The following is a 15,632-nucleotide window of genomic DNA, read 5'->3' on the forward strand; positions in this document are numbered from 1 at the left end:
CAAGCAAAAGAAAATATCTCAAAAACCACTTTGCCAACTGAGAACTAAGATGAGCAGTGTACCCAGTAGAGGAAAATATATTGTTTCAGTGTATAAAAATGAGACATGTCACCTGTGTCAATAAAGGGAAAAGGCAACAGCCACTTGGTCCAATGAGAGCCGCCCCCTCCTCCTTCCTGCCCCCTTCCCACCCCCAGCATCCCAGGAGCTTTCTTCATTGTAACTACGTGCACCTTGGTTGCATCACTCTGATAAAATTATCCAGAAACAAAGCAGTGGGTAGGCTTTCATTGGTAAATTCCTCCTGCAGTTAACTTTATTTTTTATTCTTTCCCATAAAGAGGAGAATCTTAAACCTGCCACAGGGACATGCTGCAAAGACTAACTAAATAGCAAAATATGTAAAATATTTTGTATTCCTTAGAAAAAGGATTATTTTACTATAGTTCCATCACTCTCTGATGTATGAAATTCAAATTCAGACAACTAGTCAGTTCAACTTTGTTCTGGCATCAAGGTCACCACTAGGGGGAAGGGTCTTCTAACATGCAAATGACATTGTGTTCTGAATTCAAATAGTAAAGGACCCAAAACATACAAGCAGGAGGGTAGGGATTTGAGCATAAAGGTAGATTATTCCTTCCAAAAGTATTTCCTGGGTCTAAGCGTATGTGATTTGTATTAGCATTTGTCCTCCTACGGGAGAAGGAGAAACACTGACTTCTTATCCAACTGTTACAGCATTAAACATTATCTAGTTCTCTATGCCCACGTCTAAACATAGAAATGTGCCCAGAATGTTCCAGTTAACGTTTATCTATATCTCTATTAATTTGAAATTGATAGGATATAGCTTCTTCACAAAGTAAAGAAGCAACTATGAAAACAAATAACAACTATACTAAAGAGCGATGATGTTCTCATTTTCCTAAAATTTTAATTTGACTTTTTGAGTCAATACTGTCTCCACATAAATTTTAAAAGACATATAAGCACAGTCAATCAAAATTCCCCATCTAATCCCATCCTCAACTACTTACTTTATCCAAGAAGCAAACAGTATTGGAATGGATTAGAAAAATGACAATTTCAACATTTGCCCCTTTGGCATTTTTCATATGCCACATGTGTAAGAGAGATTTTGCTAATTTTCAAAAATGCAGGTACATAGCTTTTCCAAATTAAGCAAAATACTATACTCCAACCTAGTAGATGTTTAAAATATTGCATCTTGATGATATTTGTAAAAAGAAACATATTTGGCAACTGCAAGTTGAAATTCATGGAGCAACTGAAATGACAGTTTGAGTCAATAAGATTAGAAAAATATTGTTCTGACTTATGATTTATTAAAATAACTAACCATTCTTATAAAATTTTTAAATTTCATTTTAGAGAATTGTGGAAGCAGCTAAATCAATTTTGGTAATTTTGTAACATATTTCTTTAAAGGCTACCTTTGTTTTAGTTCCATAGCATATAGAACCAAGTTCTACAGAATCAAGAACAGGTCCTTCAAACTTAGTGTCCAAAAGAAACACATTATTCCTAGTGAACAGATATTTGATACTGCTCAATCCATTTACTATAGAAGATAATACACTGAAAAACATTTACAGCATTTTAAAAAAATATTTCATGGACAAATCATTTTGTACCACACAACAAAAGAAATTAGCATACTTAGAATCTTCTTAACTTTGGTTTACTTCTTATGAGTCATAAAAGGCTCACATGTATAGACTTTGACATTATTTTTCAGGTTGAATGACCATTTAACAACCAGTAAGTAAAATACTAGTTGAACTTCATTTGTTTATTTTAGAAAACAGAACATTTCTGCTGTTTTTCCCTTGTAAAGGCAGCAAGTAAATTCAACATGAAAGCAAGGGAAACATTTGAGCTACAACTCTGACCAAACAAGACTAGATCTGAAAGCTGTGAATGTAATTGCAATTGTTCTAAAAGGACTTGGAATCAGATTTCATTCAGAACGTTTTCTTCACATTTGCCACTATGTGCATGGATGGACCTAGAGGGTATTATGCTAAGCAAAATTAGTCAGAGAAAGAAAATATTATATGACTTTACTCATATGAGGACTTTAAGACACAAACCAGATGAACATAAGGGAAGGGAAGCAAAAATAAAATAAAAACAGGGAGGGTGACAAAACATAAGAGACTTAAAGAGAGAGAACAAACAGAGGGTTGCTGGAGGGCTTGAGGTGTGGGGTGGGCTAAATGGGTAAGGAGCATTAAGCATTGTTGCACCATATGCTAACTAACTTAAATGTAAATTAAAAAAAATAAATTATTGAAAAAGAAAAAAAAGAAATCGAATTATAGAAAAAAGTATATTTGAAAATAAAAGTATGAAGGAATTAGGGGGAAAAAAATCTTTTCCTTTAGCATAACTTTACATTAGAACACCAAAGCAGCAAAAGTAACGCTAAATACTGGGTACTCAACATGATTTCATCTTTTTCTGCATAATTTAGCCTACGATTTAATTTTTTTTTAAGTGAGGATATTTAAAATTATTTCTGGGGTGCTTGAGTGGCTCAGCTGAGTGAGTGTCTGACTCTTGATTTTGGCTCAAGTCATGATCTCACATTTGTGAGACTGAGCCCCGCGTTGGAGCACGGAGTGGGTGTGGAGATAGTTTGAGATTTTCTCTCTCCCTCTCACTCTGCCCCTCCCTCACTTGCACACATTCATGCATGCTCTCTCTCAAAAATTAACAAATGAAATAAAATTATTTCTAATGAAACAAAAGAAAGAATATTCACTTAAGTTACATCCAACTGTTTGAAATTTGCATTTTAGATGGGTATTAAAAACTCAATTTAAGATATATACACAAAATTATGTAAATTTTGTTTTAAATTTCTTTACTTCTTGCCTCTATAGAGAAAAAAAAGCATGTCACTCCCCAATTATGGATGCCTTTACATGACAATCAAGTATTTAATCTTTTTTTTTTTTTTTCTGTTTTTTATTTATTTTTGAGAGACAGACAGAGACAGCATGAGCCAGGGAGGGTCAGAGAGAGGGGGAGACACAGAATCTGAAGCAGGCTCCAGGCTCTGAGCTAGCTGTCAGCACAGAGCCCTATGCGGGGTTCGAACCCATGAACCATGAGATCATGACCTGAGCCGAAGTCAGACACTTAACCAACTGAGCTACCCAGGCGCCCCTCAAGTATTTAATCCTGTTTCTCTCATCTTGTGATTATCCACCCAATACGTCCCACTGGAGAGGGGGAGAGAAAAACAACAAAACATAACAAAACTATTCTCTATGTATATTTCTTTTAGAAACAAAAAGAAGCAAACCAAAGAAATATCAGACAGAAGATGAGAGAATGTAAATTTACTCAATGAATATTGCTACCAAAGGTATGTGACTTTTATCTCGAGTGATTATGCCCAGTGTTTCCCTCTTTTCATAGCAAGTGCTTTGAAAAATTAGCATATTATTATGGCAAAATTCTCATCTCATGTGACCATAAATGCTTGTTTACATAGAAAAGCAAATTTTCCTAAAATATACTCTGCTTTTCCTCCATCAGTGGAAAGAGTTTAAAACTAATTTTAGTTTACTTTTTCCGAGTAACTTTTTCTGGAAAACTAAACCATCATATTTGTGCCCTAAGATACCAGATTCAACACCAGGTAGGTGCAATAGCAGGAAGTCATCATACCCTATGCCTACAAGGGAAGGGGGGGTGGGGAATGTTGCTGAATCCCGTGAATACTAGAATCTAAGAAGGCACACCCACACCAGTAAGAGTTGCAATTGAAGAGTAGCCACTGTCAGAATTGCTGTGAGTGAAAACAAATACCCAACATTTTGTCTTTTTCGTTCTCCAGGCTCTATTTCATGCCTTCCACAGGCTAAACCTACCCAGCATCATGAAAGCAAGGCAGCCTGGTGTGGCAAACCTTGGAGCTCAGGCTCTGGGAGCACAGAGAAGGGTGAGAATGGGGCAAACAGAATACTCACCAGGGATGGCTCCCCACTGTGGAAGCGAGTGGCATAGCTGGAATTCAAGTGAAGTTTTTTTCTTCCTCCAAAAGCCATGTTCTTAACCTTCATATGCTTCTACAGGCTCACTAGACTAGACTTTAGATGGGACAGTGGTCTGGTAAAAAAATGAGAGAAGAGAAGAGAAGAGAAGAGGAGAGGAGAGGAGAGGAGGGGAGAGGAGAGGAGAGGAGAGGAGAGGAGAGGAGAGGAGAGGAGAGGAGAGGAGAGAAAAGAGAAGAGAAGAGAAGAGAAGAGAAGAGAAGAGAAGAGAAGAGAAGAGAAGAGAAGAGAAGAGAAAGCCAAAACTGAATATTCCTCCTACTTTCTCATTCTAAGTGGGGACATTTACCATGTTTAAAAAGTTTTTTTTTTCTTTGAAAAGGCTGCAATGACAACAATGATAATGATAATTAGAATGATAGATGGCTCCTGGCATTTAGAATTTTGTAAACAGAGCAGCTATATTTTACCTCATGCAGATCAAATTTAGATTTCTTAAATTAAAAAAGAAAACATCTCAGCTGCACGTGCCTTACAGGAAAGAGCTGTTGATTCTCACTTGCTGAGTAAAACAGCTGATATTAGGGCCCCCTGTGGTTCGTGAGGAAACAGTGTGAAGCATGGAAAAGCTGTTTGAACTGCCCATGATGTCTGGCAGCTAAATGCTTAGTTTTTACATACAAATTGCTCTCAAAGTGCTTCTGTATCAATGAAGTTTTTGTTTTTATTTATACATCTCTGTAGGTTCACAGTACATATTTTACTAGATCTCCAACCACACACACAATACCCCTTTATTCTGACTTCTTCTTATATAATATTAAAGACATATTTCTGATTTTATTATTCCTGACAGAATATGTTCTCTATAAGTTAAACAAATTTATTCATTCAATTAGTATTAACGGGCCACCTACCTTGGGCCAGACATTGTTGTAGGCACTAGGAACCTAATAATAAGGAAATCAATCCTAGTCTCCATTCTCTTTCAAATGGGGAGACAAACAATAATAAGATACATACATAAAATATGTAGTACACCTTACTAGGATCACATGATAAGGGACAAGAACAAAACAGACCAAAATAGGAAGAGAGATTACAAGTTGTCAAGGGTAAAATATTTTCATTACTCAGTAGTATTTGGGGGGAAAACAAAACAAAACCATAATTGTATAATGACTGTGATCAAGATCCTTTTTTAATCTTCTTTTCTTATTTATTTATTTATTTATTTATTTATTTATTTATTTATTTTAGAGAATGCATAATCAGGGGAAACAAGCAAAGGGAAAGAGAGTGAGAATCTTAAGCAGGCTCCATGCATGCTCAGTGCAGAGCCTAATGTGGCCTCAACCCCAAAACACGGAATCATAACCTGAGCAGAAATCAAGAGTCAGATGCTTAACTGATTGAGCCACCCAGAAGCCCCTAACTGTGATCAAAATCTTATAGCCTGTACTTCCTAGGCAGCATCTACTGAAAAGTTACCTTTTCTAATCCATCCTTCATCAGAAACTTGAGTCTGAAGACATTATGAATATAATGCCAAATGCTCAATTTTCTCCTCCTCCTTCTTCTTCTTTTTCTTCTTTTTTAGATTAATCTCTTTTGTAATATTTTTTATGCCACTATGGTATTTAAAATATACATATTGTACAAACAAATCTATAGCAGTTATACAAGTTAGCACAATTAGGCTAACTTTTTTTTTTAACTAAAATGATGTTATAAATAACAACCAGCATTTCATTTTATATCATCTTGTTTTTTTAGGATTAGAGTTTAACATTATGTTTTGGAAATCAACGCTTTTATTTTATTTCTTTCATTTTTTTGCACAGTTGCTATTATTCTCAACTATAGTAGAGGCAAATGAATAAATATGCCACTAATTAAATGAAATGCTAAAACAATAACTCCAATCAAGATTTATACGAATGATTTTAGATGACTGAGAAAAAAAGATTAAGAACATTCTGCTTCCCAACTTTATTGGCAAACCCACATCACATGTGTAAAAATGTTCAGTTACTGCTTTAAAATAAGGTTTCTTTAGACATATTGTAATACCAATGGCTATATCTGATCTTGAACTGCAGTGATTTTAAACAGTGACCCCTCTGACTAATATATTACATGCTTATGGAAACTGTAAGAAAAGAAAGCATGAAAGCAATATTAGACAACTCTACTGTAATGACTAAGAGTAAATAATTCATTTGTGGAAAGACCTGCATACCAGTCTAACTTTTGATACTTACCAGCTGAGTTTCTGTAGATAAGCAAAGTAATTTTTCAAGTCTGTTTTATCATCATAAAATGGGAGTAAGACTACCTGGCCAAAGTTTGTTAATATTAAATAAGATAATGCATATAAATCACCAAACACAAGTTTTGACTTACGTTGTGTCTAATGAGTGTTGCCTCTCATCATGATGATCTGAATTGGTGAGGGACATAGAATTTTGCTAGCATTCATCTCAGTATCCCCAGGAAAGAAAGTGAAATTTGAAATCAGGGCTTTCTGCACAAATATAAATTCTGTGTAAACCGTATTTGGAATCATAATCAGAAAGCAAATCTGTGAGAAATGTAATTCTCAAGGGATTTATGCAAAATTGCAGAAAATCTATATTACAAATAATTTCAACACCTCTTCTCTTGGAAAAGAAATGTAAATTTCATAGGAGCACAAACTCCCCCTTTTAAGCCAGTGCTCAAAAAGAATCATATCCAAATAAAAACTGCCAAGTACAGTAGTTATATGCAATTAAGTTTTCAAGAATACTAGAATTAAATGATTCGTGTGGGTATAATATAATCTCTATGCCTCACATGGTACACTTAAATAAATTCAATGACAGCTGGCTAAATAGTGCATACATGGCAAAGGAGAATCAACACCTAAGAGAGACCTGGGAGAGAAGACACTGAGTCAGTAGCATTTGGCACAGGGACAGGATCCAAGAAGTCACCAAGTAGAGAGCATGTCAGGACTATGACACCTGATTGTGAGTGTGTCCAGAGGAAAGCTGAACAGAAAACAGATGCATCAGGTATTGAGGAAGGGGAGGTACTGACTCCGTATGATCCTTAGGTGAGCCTCTCCGGACTGCCTGTGGACTGAAAGTTCATTTGCTGGTGGACACTAGGTCTGGAGGCATAGCAACGACCAGCGGATTTAAAGAAAACACTGGAAAATACTGCTTTAAAGGCAATAATGTTTAGAAGGCAGTGGATTTCATAGAAATTACTTTTTTCTCCGTAAGTTTTTGTATAGGATGATTCCTTCAGAAACATTTTACTCTTCCATTTGTCTTTTATCAAGACCTTATCTAAACAATTCCAGACACATGGAAATGGACTCTTGTAGGAGAGCAACTTAATATAAACAATTCTGTGTCCTCGTGTAAAAAGACATTTTGCAAGTTCAGATATTAACCTGGTGGGAAATTTGATCTTGTGAACTTTTTAGGGATTAAAAGATTTATTAGTAAATAGCACCTGATGTCCCCAACTTGATAAGATCATGCAGTAAAAGGCATGATCACTATTCTTAAGGAAATTTCTATCTTGGGATGGAATGATTGTGACAGGAGTTCTGGCAAAGCGTCGTTGTCTGGGTAGACTCAATTTTGAACACAATCTCACAGGGGTTTTTGTTTTGTTTTGTTTTGTTTTTACCTCTCTGAATAGTGAGATTTCTTTCATTAAACATGATATTGTAGTTAACATCCTTACCACTGTCTAATGTAATGAGTAAACAGTATTACTTTCACTTACTGTTAATATATGAAATAACACAAAAATACAAAAGAGAACAAAATTGTGTCAACTTTTATGATGTACACTGGTATTCAAGAAAACGTAGTAAACGGGTAACATGTCTGTGGGGCTCACCCTCGTGCCTGTAATGTACAGTCACTTGGACTAACTGCTGTGTTGAAAAGACAGCCTAAGGGAAATGGACAGTATCACTCTTGCTATCACCTGTATGATTTTCTCTTCTTCTCTTTCCTGGTTTTCTGCAGTAGGTTGAGCAGCATGAGAATCAAGCTCAGATTCTCCTCCTAAATTCTAAAAGGAGGAATGAAATATTCAGCCATACCCATTTTCCTCCATCTCTTCCAAGTCTTTCCTCCTGGTGAGGATAGTGTCTCCTGTGTAATGACCCTTTTCCATGAATCTAACGCATCCTCAAGAGTATGGGTTACCCCACAGAGAAGGTTCTCATAGATAGCCAGGCATCTGCTGGGCTGCTTTCGATTGCCCGTTTTCTTTCCATTTCTGGTATCTCCATTCTCTTTGGGCTCCCCTTCTCTCACTCATTCTTTGGCATATTTGTCTTAGGTTTGTTTTTAAACTGTATTTAATCTTGGCATCCCTTGGGGCACCTGGGTGGCTCAGTTGGTTAAATGTCTGACTTTGACTCAGGTCTTGATCTCATGACTTTTGAGTTTGAGCCGCTCGCAGAGCTCTGGGCTAATTCAGAGCCTGGAGCCAGCTTTGGATTCTATGTCTCCCTCTCTCTTTGCCCCTCCCCCTCACACACTCTGTCTCTCTCTGTCTCTCACACTTTCAAAAATGAGTAAACATTAAATTTTTTTTAATTAACACTGGAATCTCTTTCAGGATTGCAATTAGGTGCCTTGGATTCTTACCTAGAAAACTCCTGGCTGTGGCTGCCTTCAGAACCCCCACCTCTCTAAAGGAGAAGAATCAGATAGTGAGGGCATAAGAAATGCATCCCAAAGTACTATCATGCCAGGAATTTGATTTGGTTTTCGCTACAACTGAAATCTTGAAAAAGCCTCTCACACCATGATTCTATTGTAAATTTTTAGTTGCTGCTGTAATAAGAAGTAGTGAAGTACTAAAGATCTTCTAATTAAGATGTTTCAATAATTTTGGTATCCTATATAAAGGACTTTCATGACACAAAGTTGCTTTCAATGTGAAAAGAAGGTTCTATAATGATTTATTTGAGGTAGTTAAATATTTAGCTGGAAGAATTCTGCTTTAGTGTTAGAGAATGGCCTTGGGGAAACCAGATGATAAGCCTAATGTATATGGTTTTTCATAAGTAACTATTTCCCAAAGTATCAAGGTCTCTTGTTTGAAGAATAGTCTAGGGGCGCCTGGGTGGCTCAGTCGGTTAAGCCTTCGGCTCAGGTCAGATCTCACGTTCGTGGGTTCAAGCCCCGCGTCAGGCTCTGTGCTGACAGCCAGCTCAGAGCTTGGAGCCTGCTTCGGATTCTGTGTCTCCTTCTCTCTCTGCCCCTCCCCCTCTCATGCTCTGTCTCTCTCTGTATCAAAAATAAATAAAACATTAAAAAAAAGTAAAAAAAAAAAGAATAGTCTATAAATGCATTGATGATAAATTTTCTCAGACTGTTTGCAGATCAAAAAAACTTGGTACAGAAGAAGAAATCAGAGATGGATTTAATGTGTGGAAAAATTAGCCACAATTTCTACTTTAGGCTAAAGGTGAAATACATTAAATACATCATAAAGAGTACATTTTGAAATTTAAAATTTAGTTCTCAGTAATAAATGAAGTGTATTTATTATAACCTCTTTCTACTTTAGATATTAAGGGACAGAGGTAAGGATCTTCCCAATAAGTGTGAACCTTCTGAAGTGTGAAACACAGTTGAGGAATGATTTGTTGTGTAAATAATTGAATTGTTGATGTATAGAAGCAATTTATACCATTTTACTAGGCTGTTAGATATTTTACTCAACTTCTCCACTAGACAAATAACTATTATAATAAAAATTTCAGAGCTGAATTTTCAAAAGCTTCAGAACCTTTGTTGTTGTTGTTGTTGTTTGTTGTTTGTTTTTGTTTTCCTTTTTTCCCCTGGCTCTATCTATCTCCTGTCCATGAAGATAAGTCATCAAAACAAACAAACAACTAAATAACCAGAGAGAAGGACTAAAGCAACAAGGAAATTGATCAATCATCAAATGCTTACTGTTGGGTATAAGCTTGAGAAGAAACATACACATGTATTTTCCCATTCATGATCAAGAGATAATATACCATGATGATTATGAATTCAGGCTTTGGAGCCAAACTGCAAGGAACGAGATTCCAGTTTTGCCATTTACTAGCTCTGTGAACTAAAGCTTACGACTGTCTGTCTCAGTTTCCTCATCTGTAAAATAGGTTAAACTCTTGAACATATCTCAGGGATTTGAAATGGGGATGGAGTTAAAATTTTTAGAATAATTTTGGTAGTTTACATTGAAACTTTCTGTTTAAATGTTGTAAGTCTGGAAAAATACTGTATACTGTACAGTTATAAACTGAGAGTATACATATATATATGTGAGTATATACACATGAGTGTATGTATGTATGTATGTATGTATGTATCTATCTATCTATCTATCTATCATCTATCTATCTATCTATCTATCTATCTATACGTGTGTGTGACTCATGACTTGTTTGCTTGTTTGTTTTTGATATTTCACGAGGAGTATTCTCCTACATATTTTAGCTTGATCTGGTCTAGACCAGCTTATGAGACTCTTAAATTTTCAGAAATGTGAGTCAATTGATGTTACATAGGTAGGTTGGTATTGACCATGGTGAATTTCATTCCACAAAAATTAGGAATCAGCCACTTCCCCAGAAAACTGGTTGTTAAACATATTCAGCACATCACCAGCTATTTTATTGTTTCTTTAATTATTTTTCCAACAAATATTTACCAAATAACTGCTATGTTCCACACACTTTGTATACAGCTATGAACAAGGCAGATATGTATCGTGGCTGAGGATAGCAAAAAATCCTCTGTTGTTTAAATAGATTGACAGCCATTAAAAGTATGTAATTTAAAAAATCTTACTTTTGTATAATATTTTTCTCTGTCTTTTGTGACAATAAGTCCTTTTAAAAATGTTTACTTATTTATTTTGAGAGAGAGAGAGAGAGAGAGAGAGAGAACATGCACAAGTTGGGGAAGGACAGATGGAGAGGGAGAAAGAAAATCTCGAGCAGGCTCCATACTGCCAGAGTACAGCCGGGTGTGTGGCTTGGTCCAATGAACCCTTAGATCATGACTTGAGCTATAATCAAGAGTCAGAAGCCTAACCTAACTTACTGAGGTACCAGGTGCCCCCGTAACAATAGGTCCTTAAGGTGTGGTCGGAAAGTATAAAAACATCTGTTACTATAATTTCACTAGAATCTGTGGCTTATTCACCACATATCCCCAGTCTAAGCACATCATGTACATAACAAATATTCACTGAGTAAAAGCAAAAACACAAGAGGAAGGTATCCTACAAAAACTGCAGGTTCCGAGTTGGTTTTGGACCAACCTATTGTGACCAACTGTTTTTTGTTTGTTAAATGTTTCTATATTTCTCTGCATACAGCCTACATCTCAGTTATAAAAATTACCTACACAACAACTAAAGTAAATTTAGAAATTAGAAGTGATATCAATGTAGTTTTAGCTAACAATAAAATAATGGTCAACATATGTTAGCTACTGTTGTTAGCACTTTGCACAGATCACCTGAAATAATCCTCAAACAGCACTATGAAATAGGTAGATTCCCATCCCTGTTACCAATGAAGAAATGCAGATATTAACTTGCTCTAAGAATTACACTTCTAGGGGTGTAGTTATAATTTAGAATTAGACAGAGTTTAGGTGTGAAACTAGCATAATTCTCATTATATTACTGCAATTTGATTTTGCATTAACTGACATGTGTTTCTTTGATATTAGGGATATTTCTCTACAAAAAAGAAAATTAATTCCCATAAGTAAGCCACTTCCTTGAGTTGGTCTTTTCAATTCACAGCAAATAATAAAACAGAATATGTCCATTACACAAGTCAATTCATAAAGTAACCTTGTTTTGTTTAAGCTGACTTAGAGAAAAACTGACTCAGTTTATTGGAAAATCAAATAGAATATGGCCAAAACTGCTTCTTTGGGCTTAAAGACTGCTAAAATCTAGTTGGGCTGGTAAGCAACATTGCCAGTCAATCTTATGCTGTAAATTGCAAGTCTTAGAGATGGGATGTTCTTTTTTATCTCAAAGACAAACCAGGGAAGGGATTATTCTTCTACTCAAAATCTTTAATGACTTTGCTATTTTCTAGAGTAAGAGGAATTTATTTTTTGTTCTAAACCTATTAACTTTTAATTTCTATTTTAAATTTTGCTTTATAAATTTAATAAAAATTAATTCAAGTGATACTATAGCTACTAGCTAAAGCTTAATAGTATTTACCATTGCCAGTCACAGTTCACAGGTGTGTGTGTGTGTGTGTGTGTGTGTGTGTGTGTGTGTGTTTGTGCGTGTGTGTGTAATCTCCCCAATAACCCTATTGGGTTAGTGCTTTTATCATAACCCCTTTTAATAGGAGAATATAGGTACTCCAAGATGTTAAATAACTAGTTCAAGCTAGTAAGCGGTAAATCCTTGTTACATAACACATGTATAAAATTTCTAAAGAGAAATGTACATTTGTGGTATAATATTTTAGTTAATTAAAATGATTAAGTTGAGGAGCACGGGTGGCTCAGTCGGTTAAACATCCAACTTCGGCTCAGGTCAAGATCTCATGGTTTGTGGGTTCAAGCCCCACATCGGGCTCTGTGCTGACAGCTAGCTCCGAGCCTGGAGCCTATATTCTGATTCTGCATCTCCCTCTCTCTCTGACCCTCCCCTTCTGGCACTGTCTCTCTCTCTCTCTCTCTCTCTCAAAAATAAATGAAACATTAAAAAAAATTTTAATGATTAAGTTGATTACAGTATGCAGTTACAAACTTGAAGGTCACTGTCTTTGAGAGTATGTCAGTTTGGAATTTGGGGATCATAGGTTATGACAGGGGGGAGCGAAGAAAAGAGGAAAGATAAGAACCAAGAATTATTAAAGAGCTATTATGATTATCTATGACCAGGCTTAAATCTGCCTTTCTAAAGTTATTTTCCTTCGCATGTGTTCTGCTGTTCCCACCCACAAAAGGCCATCCACTCATTATTTCAAAAAACAACACTCTATTTGCCCTTTTAACCCTTATTTCTTTCATTCCCTGTCACTGGAATGTTTTTTCCTTAAATGTGACTTTTCTAAATTTGGCCTCTTTCCCTTCAAGGTCTTGGTGTGACGCCCTACCCAGGTGACCTCCCTGCCCTCAGGTAGAAGGCCTGTGGGGCCATTCCTCCCTCCTCAGGGCTCCGGTGACGTTCTGTCTGAGACAGCTCTCCTCAAGGTCTGCTACTGTTGACAAGTGATTGCAAAAATAGGCCCCTCGTTAACTTTAGCATTTCAAGGAAGAGGAATATGATTCATTGTCTTTTTCTCTCCCTAAGCAGATTTCCATAAAGCCAAAGAAACATTTTCTAGCAGTCAGAGCGGACCAGCAGTGAAAAGGCTGAATTCTTTTTCACCCAAATTATTTCAGAAAGAATGAGATTGCTGCCTGCCAGTAACATTTGAGAAGAGAGTAACTCCAGACCATCTCTGAAATCCCATCCAACTTCAATGTCATGTGGCTAGTGACCTTCAAAGAGTCAAGTTGAGGAAAGTAACTTTAATAAACTAGTTTAAATAATTCTTCTAAAATATGTGCGTTTTTTATTTTCATGAAACTGGAGCGAAGGTTGAGTAAGGCAGCTTAGGAAACTGATTCATAGTTAATAGATCAATAAAAGTAGATATAAAACTAAAAAAGTAGGAAAATGAAAAGTAAAAAAGATCAACTTCATACTTTAAAACTATTGTTCCCAGCAAACATGGTATCAATCTTTTATTTTTACCATAATGTTTTATACCACTAAGCAGATGCAGTCCAAAATATCATTATAGGAATTCAGTAACTGAGTACTAATATATGTAAATAGAACCATCTCGTTTTGATTACCCCATTTTGGGTCTTGTGTGGTTTTCTTCTTCAACTTTAATTTTCATATTTTGAAAATGAAAACATGTTAATTTGTGACATCAAATAAACTCATAGATAGAGAGAAGAGATTGGTGGTTGCCAGAGGTGGGGGGTCAGGGGAAAGCAAAATGGATGAAAGTGGTCAAAAGTTACAAACTTCCAGTTATAAAATAAATAACTCCTGGGGATGTAATGTATATCATGGTAGTTATAGTTAATGCTACAGTTTTAGATATTTGAAAGTTGCTAAGAGAGTAGAACTTAGAAGTTCTCATCAAAAAAATTTTTTTAACTTTTTGTTAATAGTTAATATTTAAATATTAACTAGACTTATTATGTTTATTATTCCACAATATATACAAACATTGAATCATTATGTTGTACATCTTAGTTCCAGGTGTTAGTTTCATTTAATCTTAGATATTACTTATATCTCAATGATACAAAAAGAAACCCTCAAATCCATAAAGCTTGATCATTGAAGACATTATTAGGAGAGAATTATAAATATATTTTATAACATTCAATATGGTTTAAACATATATTAAGTGTATAGCAATGTAAGACTTAATAGATGGAGGCAGAGGTGAGAGGAAAGAAAGAGACCAAGTTATGGAGCCAAGAAAACCTTTATTGGGATCTGTGATTCTCAGGCGAGGTTCCGTGACTCCGGGAGTGGGGAGTCAGGGAAATTGTGCCTGGTACCGGAGGGGCGAGGTATTTTATGGGTGAAAGACTTCTGGTCCAGTCCTGGGAGGGCAGACCACCAAATAAGGGCATTTCAGGGACGTGGCGGGATGGGATAGGTTGCCTCCTCTCTCAGGGTGATGGGAAGCTGGAGCTTCATGATTGGCTGTTTTCAAACTGGCACGGGACATTCCAGGTCTGCAGGTGAGGGGTAGGGGTGCATGGTGTTTTTCTCTAACCCACAGCAAAATGGCTGCTCAGTCGCCTTCTTAAGATAACTCTTACAAGCAATACCATGGTGTTTAGTTCTTAGATTATTGATTTTTTTAACTTAGAAAAATAACCAAAGTGGAAAAATTAAAGAATGTAAATCTGAGACCTGTTTTAGAGACATCCAGTATCATCTCTTACTCCATATCTAGTGAAATAAAGCTCAAAACAGCTGTTGCCCCAATTTTCACATGGTGAATTCATTTCTCACACTATACTTTGGCATCACCCAGTGAAGGGAAAGGGAGCATTTATATTTACATCCCCTTAACCTGCAAATTTAGTGTGAAGTAAATACTTAGCTGAATAAGTGTTAACTCACTGAATGTTGAGTAAATGAATGCATGAAAGAACGAGAAATTACATAACTTGACTGACATTCTACATTTTCTGTCCAGTGTTCCTTGTGACATACAATTTTGTATTTCTAAGTGGTATCTGTTTTCTGTTTTCAGAATGAATAAAATGAAAAGTAAGTCCAAAAATCTTTTGCATAGCAAAGGAAACCATCAACAAAACAAAAAAGAAACCTACTAAATGGGAGAAGATATTCACAAATAATATATTCTACAAGAGGAAATATCCAAAATTTATAAAGAACTTATACAACTCAACACCAACAAACCAACTAACCTAATTAAAAATAGGAAAAGAACCTGAATAGATATTTTTCCAAAGAAGACATTCAGGTGGCCAACACATGAAAAGATGCTCAATA

General features: G+C 35.8%; 1 long non-coding RNA gene across 1 annotated transcript; it reads left to right on the top strand.

Moving 5' to 3' along the window:
• Positions 1-3,335: 3,335 nt before the first annotated feature.
• On the top strand, positions 3,336-13,570 carry LOC115295626. The gene is made up of 3 exons (XR_003910492.1): positions 3,336-3,400; positions 3,875-3,979; positions 13,389-13,570. It is a non-coding gene; the product is annotated as an uncharacterized LOC115295626 (long non-coding RNA).
• Positions 13,571-15,632: the final 2,062 nt, after the last annotated feature.

Source organism: Suricata suricatta, chromosome 7, assembly GCF_006229205.1.
Source record: "Suricata suricatta isolate VVHF042 chromosome 7, meerkat_22Aug2017_6uvM2_HiC, whole genome shotgun sequence".
In the NCBI taxonomy this organism is placed as follows: domain Eukaryota; kingdom Metazoa; phylum Chordata; class Mammalia; order Carnivora; family Herpestidae; genus Suricata; species Suricata suricatta.